This window comes from Pogona vitticeps, chromosome 1, assembly GCF_051106095.1.
Source record: "Pogona vitticeps strain Pit_001003342236 chromosome 1, PviZW2.1, whole genome shotgun sequence".
NCBI lineage: Eukaryota > Metazoa > Chordata > Lepidosauria > Squamata > Agamidae > Pogona > Pogona vitticeps.
This window is the reverse complement of record NC_135783.1, coordinates 3,163,519-3,172,205: the sequence shown is the minus strand read 5'-3', so window position 1 is coordinate 3,172,205 and position 8,687 is coordinate 3,163,519. Positions and strand designations below refer to the sequence as shown.

At 47.9% G+C, this 8,687-nt stretch overlaps 1 long non-coding RNA gene across 1 annotated transcript; it reads right to left on the bottom strand.

Annotated features, from left to right (window-relative positions):
- Positions 1-597: 597 nt before the first annotated feature.
- Positions 598-7,937, bottom strand: LOC140703180 (uncharacterized). The gene is made up of 2 exons (XR_012082552.2): positions 7,447-7,937; positions 598-3,673 (listed from the first exon to the last, which is right to left on the bottom strand). It is a non-coding gene; the product is annotated as an uncharacterized LOC140703180 (long non-coding RNA).
- Positions 7,938-8,687: the final 750 nt, after the last annotated feature.

Here is an 8,687-nt window from a genome sequence, read left to right as displayed (position 1 = left end):
GGTGGCAGGATTGAAAAACAGAACAAAAGAGGCAGCCAATAATAGCTGTAAGAAAATGGTTGCCAAAGGAAAGGAGCACAATCTGTGCCATTAACTTTGATGGGGATGTGAACAGAGAAACCTCTCGTCACCTACAACCATGTGATAGCTAGAGCCACTGAATAATAACGAAGGTGTTGGGAAAACACAGGGAAAAGTTTCCAGCATGTGGGTCATAGGAATGGCTTGCCAGAATGGCCCCAAACCACTTTTTCAGGGTGCAGGATACAACCCCAGTTATACCCATTTTGCTGTTATCTGAATTGTTTATTGTTTATTTGAATTTGACCCAACTCCGGGAGGCAGTGGAAGACAGGAGGCCTTGGCGTGCTCTGGTCCATGGGGTCACGAAGAGTCAGACATGACTAAACGACTAAACAACAACAAATCGTTTATAAATTTCTGTTCACACAATGCATGGGTTACACCGATTCATTTGGCCAGCCCATACATAGGATTTTGTCCATCTCACCAGCATGGCCTTTCAAACATGATCTAATCCCCGTATTGCTTCAATCCTTATTGTTTCATTGTGTGTAAACATTGCTGTCAATATTATTTCTTTTGCAAATGAGTCCGGTTTTGGGGCATGGTAGCCAATGCATGGCCCTAGTTCTGGTACCTCTTTTAATTTTTTTAAATGCTTAGCGATAAATCACTTATTTTATTTTATTTTCTCCACAACAGTTTACTGATGTATTGCTTAGCCGATATCTTCTCTGTTGTAACCATCTTCCCATGCCTTGTGTGGCATATGCTTAAGTCCCCCCCCCCACTTGCTTTTCAACAACAATTCAAGTCCTGTTTAATGTTGCCCTGCATTTATCTAGTGGCATATCCCACCAGGTAGCATGTTGACTGTGACATGGGTGGCTCTGCGGGTTAAACCGCAGAAGTCTCTGTGTTGTAAGGTCTATAGATCTGCAGCTGTAAGATCGAATCCACACATCGGAGTGAGCTCCCGTCGCTTGTCCCAGCTCCCGCCAACCTAGCGGTTCAAAAGCATGCAAATGCGAGTAGATAAATAGGGACCATCTCGGTGGGAAGGTAAACAGCGTTCCGTGTCTAAGTCGTACTGGCCATGTGACCACGGAAGATTGTCTTTGGACAAACGCTGGCTCTACGGCTTGGAAACGGGTATGAGCACAGCCCCCTAAAATCGAAAACGACAGGACAAATTTTCAATGGGAACCTTTACCTTTACTTTAGCATGTTGACTAACAACTGGAAATGACAGGAAAGGGACTTTACCGATATATTGCTTATGATTTTTTTTAAAAAAGAAAAATTTAGGGCAGTAGGACCCCAGAAACAGGATGGAAAATGAATCAGTTTATATGAGATGGCACGTGTAGCTTACAGACCCAGGACAAATAGCAATAAATGCGTCAACAGCCATATGAAGAGACCTTTGGGTAGTGTGGGCGGCATATAAATTAAATAAATAAATAAATAAATAAATAAATAAATGGGCCCAACAGTGTACAGACCACATGACTATACATACAAATATATCAATATAAAAGAAGGAGGGAAAAAACCCAACGCAAATGGTTTGTGCGATCAGACCCGCCGTTTACTTCTCACGTTTGGTGGAGAAAGTTACTTCCAAAGCCTCCCTTCTCCTTCTTCTGCTGGGTCTCCCATTGGGTCTCCTTACCTGCCAAGGCATCACGGCAGGTCCCGTTTTGCAAAGCAATCAAACCCAAGCCGTTTAAACGAGGCTGCGTTTGGGGTAATAGCATTAGCGCGTCTGGAGAGGAATTAGGGAAATAGTGAGGAGCTTTATTAAGACGCTTAATTCGATTACCGGTGGGAAATGCTGAGCTCTGCTTCAGACAGAGACTGCTTTGCCGTGTCGTGGCAAGCCTTCGGACCGGGGGAGATGCCCACCCCGCCACCCACCACCTGTGTGCAAGAGAGGAGAGAGGGGCACTAACGTTGGCATGAACAGCTCAGAGGCCAGACAGCATTAGAGACTCTGCTGATATTTAGCTATGATGGCCACTCCTCACCCCCCCCAAATCCTGTGTCCCTGGTATCCACAGAAAGCTGGGTTCCCTCTGCAGCCCCCCCTCCCCAAACTGCAGAAAGCCTGTTCTTCAGGAGAGGGGGTGGAGGGTCTCTAAAGAAGGTGCTTCTTGATGAATATTAGGGGAAAAAACCTTTCTTATGTTCAGCACCTTAAAAGGTTTCAGGGTTTGAGGGGGTCAGTGAAGGAGCGTTTCTTAACTATGCCAATTCAGTGTCCATAACATCCAGTAGCCAAAGGATGCCGTACGTACGACACAGAACTTAGGAGATACAGGTTTAGGTCTCCAGATAAACAGTAAAAATTACAAGGCAGCGTGGGGCTTCTCTGTGCCTCTCACTGCCTGCTCTGACTTGTAAGTAAGTGAGGCCAAGAGAGAATAAGTAGGAGAGGGAAGGACACATAGACTGATGACATAAAATCATGACACAAGTGTCCAATACAACACAGTGGCTGAAATCCAGTGACAAGTCACAACTAGAGTACGTCCAAGGAACCTGTGGGACTTACTCACGGAATCTCCAGTGATTTAATCAGCCTCCTCTAATTGTGACTAACCACTGATTTACCATTTGTTGGCTTTTTCCCCCCAACCTTGCATGCTGACTTTAGTAGGTTTGGCTGGGAGGGACCTTTCTGGGCTGGGGGTGGCTGTCAATCAATCCAGCACTAAACAATCATTCCTTCCCTGCCTTTGAATTCAAAGAGAGACTCAACTCCTTACTTTTGAGCTTTTTCTAGAGTCTGGTGAAGACTGTTGTTGAAAGCAGTCATATTGGTCAGTTTGCTGTTGATCTGTTCACAACCGTAAGTAAAGAAATTGTTTTTTTATTCTTTCTCTCACAAATGTCTCAGAGTGAGTTACTGAGACTGTACCAGTTAATGACTAATCACTAATGTGGAAAATTTGAAGCTACTCTGCTTTGTGAATTCCTGCACTTCTGCTGCGCAGCTAGAAAAATTTAACCAAAAATTCTAAACTCTGCAACGTAATTCAAGCTTATCCCACCTAACACCCAGCCTTTGGCAGTTGCTCAGCCAACATCCTCCTAGGTGTCGAAATGCATAGTGCCCTCCTCAAAAAGCCAGCCACATTATTTGGACTCAGGTGGCTGGAAATTTGACAGCCATCTTTCCCAATCCCTGACATTCAGAGCACTTTACAAAGACAGGGATAAAACAGATAACTGTTTGCTGCCCTTCCAGAAGGATGTTCAAAATCTACCGCGTGGCGCAGCCATTCTCCTCTGCCAAGCAATAAGGCGGTCCTTGATTTGGCTCATCACTGAAATGTTGTGGTGCAGCCCCACCTGATCTGGGGGGGTTGTTTCCAGCAATCCTCCAATGTCCACAGATTCCAGGGTACATTTCTTGAACCACATGGCGAAATGTCTTGGCTTATAAAACTGTAGACTTGTCAAGTTGGCATCACGGATCCCAAATAAAGCCTATCCGGCAGATGGCTATCCAAACTCTGTTGAAATAGCCCAAGGAGGAGTGTCCAGAGAAATCCATTCAACTGCTGAACAACTCTTCAGTGCCAAGAAGTCCTTCCGTCATGCTTAGGGTCCTTTTTTATCCATTTTTTTCTGGTTCTACCCTCTGGAATAACAGAAAATACGACCTGAGCAAGGCTGTTGATGGCAGGACCTTTCAACCCGATCGCCAGTGTCAGAAGTGATTTGATGGATGGCACATAACAAAAAAAAAAACCCACTGGATAATAAAATGACTAAAGTAAGGCTATGGTACCACGGGTGCCAATGCTTTGCATTGGCAAAGCAGCCACCATGTTCTCTAGATTCACAAGGAGAGTATGGCTCAATAAGAAGCTGACAGCATAGACCAAGATCCAGGTCTATAGAATCTGTGTCCTGAGCACACTCCTGCCCTGCAGTGAGTCCTGGAACCTTTGTGCACGGCAGGAGAGGAATGTGTTTGTCGCATATGCGTTGTCTCTGACGCATTTTCGGTCTCAACAAAGTTCCAAACAGAGTAGTCCTAGAATGAGCTGGAATTTTTAGCATGTATAAATTACTGAAACAGTGACGTCTACGTTGGCTTGGGCATGTCGTGAGAATGGCTGGTGGTCGGATTCCAAAAGATCTCCTGTATGAAGAATTAGTGCAGGGAAATCGCCCCAGAGGGAGACCCCAGCTGCGATCCAAGGAGATCTGCAAGCGGGATCTGAAGGCCTTAGGAATGGACCTCAACAGATGGGAAACCTTGACGTCTGAGTGTTCAGCCTGGAGGCAGGCATTGCATCACGGCATCTCCCAATTTGAAGAGACCCTTGTCCAGCAGGCCGAGACAAAGAGGCAGTCCTGAAAGCAGCAAAATCAGGGAGCTGGACAGGGGACAGATTGCGTTTGTTTCCAGTGTGGAAGGGATTGTGTCACTCTCGAATTGGCCTCCTCAGCCACACTAGACACTGTTCCAGGTCTTCCATACAGAGCACGTTCCCATGGTCTCTCGAGACTGAAGGATACCTACTGGGGCGCCTGTGGGAAGGATCCTAGCAGCTGCTGTTCCCCTCCTGCCTCAGAGCTCTGTGGGCCTGGCAGGTTTTAGGGCGCCAGGCAAAGTCTCAGTAAATGGCTCCCTTTCTCAAGATTTCGTAACTGAGGGAGGAATCTCGGAGGACGAGCAAGCCTGGAGGAAGATGTGGTTTTCGCCTGCAAGTTGGCTTCCGTGAAAGCTTGGTTGCCCCGTCTCTGCCCGTCCCCAGGCCACACCCGGGTTCCGCGCAAAGGGTGCCCCTTTTCTGTGTTGAACAGCCCGTCCAGAAGTCAGGCGTGAAAGGGAGAGACTCAGGTGGGAGTGCGCGAGGGGGCCTCCTCGTGCCATTGGGAGCAAAGCAAGGCCTGGAACACCGAGGTTGGGATTTGTGAGCTTTCTCGTTGCCCAAGTCCTGGCAATCCGAGGAAGGGCTGAGTGAAAACCTCCCTGTGAGCTGGTAGTTTCCTTTCCACATATTCTATCTAGTAGCATGTACTCAGGCAGCAAAAACTCTTGGGTGGCCCAGCTCATGAGTTGGCTTAGATTGATTTATTTTTTATTGATTTAAAATATTTTTGGACCCACCTCACTCCTTAGGATATTTAAAAGACAATCCTGGATCTAATCATCTACTTGTTAAAAGGCAGAGATGTTCTAGGTTTGGCCAACTTGCCACGACACTCAGCAAACTAAGGCTGTAACAAACTTTGCCCCACCTAAGAGGGGTTTGGAAAATGAGGTCACTCCTCCTGCCACCATCCGTTTTGCTTTCTTGTGTTTTGGTAAGAAAAAGGATATCAAGTCCTTTATAGAAAAAGAAACAAAAAAATGCAGCAGGCTGAGACCTTGCCTGCCACTTTCCAGCTGAGCAAGCATATGGTCCTCATAGATAATTCAGAGTTTAACCACATTAGTGGTCTAAAAATACACTCCCCTGCATCGAGGGCCTTTGGCGTTCTACCGGTGAGGACCGTACCGTTGCCAGGCAGGCCGCAGTCCTCCAGCTGGTGGCTCGGAGATCCCTCTGCAGTTGACTGGTTTGCTCCAAGGATGGGAAACACAGCGACCCGGGAAGAGATCATGGTGCAGAGATGGACAGCTTTGGAAGAGAACCGTGGTCTTGTGGGCCTGGAGGCTTACCCCCCCCACACACACACACAACAACCTGGCTATGCTTTCTTATGATTGTGCCCCTGTGGGGTCAAGGCTCTCTCACGATCTCAGCTACACAACTCCGAAAGCAAGCTTGTTTCTAGAACAGGTGCGTGAGAAGAGGAGTCTCGTCGTGCTGAGAGGAGGACCCTGCTAGCAAGAAAGGTGGACCAAGAAGCAGCACTTAGTTGTTATGTTGCTCTTGCGCTATCACATTCTCCCTGTTTCATGTGGACCTGATGACTTGATGATCTCCGAAAAGCCCAGCCATTAACAGCTTTGCTTACGTCTTGCAAAGTCAAGCCTGCGGCTTCCTTTAAGGAGTCAATCCATCTTGCATTTGGTCTTCCTCTTTTCCTGCTGCCCTCCTTGTTTCTCAGCATTATTGTCTTTCCTGTAAGTCTTGTCTTCTCACTATGTACCCGTGATAACCGTGTAGGCATCCTTCAGTCTCGAGAGACGACGGTCACGTGCTCTGAATGGAGGACTTGGAACAGCGTCTAGTGTGGCTGAGAAGGCCAATTCGAGAGTGACCGTCCCTTCCACACTGAAGACAAATACAATCTATTTGGAACTTTGTCCTGCCAGGTGATACCAAAAATGCATCGGAGACAACACATATGGAAGGTGTTCAGCTTCCTCTCCTGCCGTGCACGAAGGGTCCAGGACTCACTGCAGTACAGGAGTGTATGCAGGACACAGGCTCTATAGACCTGGATCTTGGTATTTGTCGTCAGCTTCTTATTGAGCCATACTCTCTTTGTGAGTCTAGAGAACATGGGAGCTGCTTTGCCAATGTGTTTATCCAGCTTGACATCTAGGGACAGAGTGTCAGAGATCCAAGGCACATGAAGTCCACGTCCTGGCCCACAAAGTAGGAAGACAAGCCTTCTGGACAGCATACTTCAAGAAGGATGTTGACCGACTTGAACTGTTTCAGAGGAGGGCAACCAGGAGGATCAGGGGGGCTGGAAACCAAACCCTGGGAAGAAAAGCTGAAAGAACTGGGCAAGTTTAGACTTGAGAAAAGAATACGGAAGGGAGATAGGACGGCACTTTTTAATACTTGAAAGGCTAAACAAAAATAAAGTGGTGTCTCGCTTGACAACGTTAATCCGTTCCAGCGAAATCACTGTAGAGCGAAATTGTCGTCAAGCGGGGGGAAAAAACCATTGAAACGCATTGAAAACCGCTCAATGCATTCCAATGGGCTAAATAACTAATCGTTCAGCAAAGATCCTCCATAGGGCGGCCATTTTCCGGTGCCTGTTAAGCAAAAATCCGTCCTAATCACAGCGGGGAGCCATTTTGCACAGTGGGCGGCCATTTTGAAACCCAACTATCAGCTGTTTTTAGTCATTAAGCGAAAAATCGGTTCCCGAAGCAGGAAACATCGTTTTGCATATTGAAACATCATTTTGCGATCGCAAAAACCTCGTCAGTGGATTCGTCATTTAACGAGGTAATCGTTAAGTGAGGCAACACTGTACAGAGGAGGGGCAGGATCTGTTCACAGTGCAGTCCTAGAGCTTGATCCAATTTAAGGAAGCATATTAAAAAAGGAAAGAGGATGTCGTGTTTCACTTCCTTGTCAAAAAGGACCGTCTTATGTGGTTGTCAAGAAAGCCACTGTCAATGCCAGGCATGGTTCCTCCCTCCCTCTCTCCCTTGCATGTCTCCCGGATATCCCCGAGGGGGATCCCAAGGGAGGTTCCTGCACCTACCGCTGCCGAGTCAGCTCCTCTTCCTCCGAGCGCCTGCGGGCCTCTCGGGAGTCAGCCGCCACTTGGATATTTGTCACCAGCTGGGTGCCATCGATCAGCAGCTTGGCCAGCCTCTGAAAGGGCAAAGAGCAGAGCCGTTACAGGGCGAAGCCCCCATCATCTGAAGCTGTTAAAGATGCTGAATTATTCAAGATACTGTATTTCATTGGCCTGAGCAACAGTCTATAGCCTAGGTTCTTAACCTTTGTTACTCGGATGTTTTTGAACTGCAACTCCCAGAAACCCCAGCCAGCACAGTTGGTGGTGAAGGCTTCTGGGAGTTGCAGTCCAAAACTCCTGAGTAACCCAAGGTTAAGAACCAGTGGTCTATAGGAAGTGCAGCCCAGAATCAAAGAGCCAGCTTCCAGAACCTGAAGGGCGCATGCCAACCCGCAACGGCATCCTTCAGTCTCGAGGGACTAGGATCACGTGCTCTGTATGGAGGTCTTGGAACTGTGTCTTATTGTGGCTGAGAAGGCCAATTTGAGAGTGACCATCCCTTCCACACTGAGGACAAATCCAATCTGTCTCCCTGGTTTTGCTGCTTTTGGGATGGCCTCTTGGCCTCAGCCTGCTGGACAAGTGTGTCTTCAAAATGGGAAAGGCCGTGATGCACCGTCTGCCTCCAGGCTGAACGCTCAGAGGTCAAGGTTTCCCATCTGTTGAGGTCCATTCCTAAGGCCTCCAGATTCCGCTTGCAGAGATCCTTGTATCGCAGCTGTAGATGGAGGAAGAATCCGACAGACAACAACTGGATAGCTGTCAAGGTCGCAACTAACCTTTACCTGAATAAGGTGAAGGCTGCATGTAGATCATTCTTCGCTAACCGGATAAGCGAAGCAGGCGGAGCTTTTCCGTATAGTGCGCGACCTATCCGGAGTTGGTCCGGGTGATGGGCCTCCCCCTAGTTTTTCACCTGACCAATTTGCGGCATTTTTTAAATCTAAAGTGGAGGCCATCCGCCGGGAGCTCTCTCCTTTTTTAAATGCAGTGAATCGAGCTGAGATGTCCAGCGCTCTGTCTTGCCCGGTTATTCTCGACTCTTTCCAGCCAGTAACGCCTGATTCTGTGGCCAGGGTGCTTGACCGCTGCCGGGCCACCACCTCCTCCTTGGACCCTTGCCCGGCCTGGCTAATCAAAGCAGCCAGGCCGAAAACAACTGAATGGGCCACAGCAATAATAAATGGGTCTTTCCTGGAGGG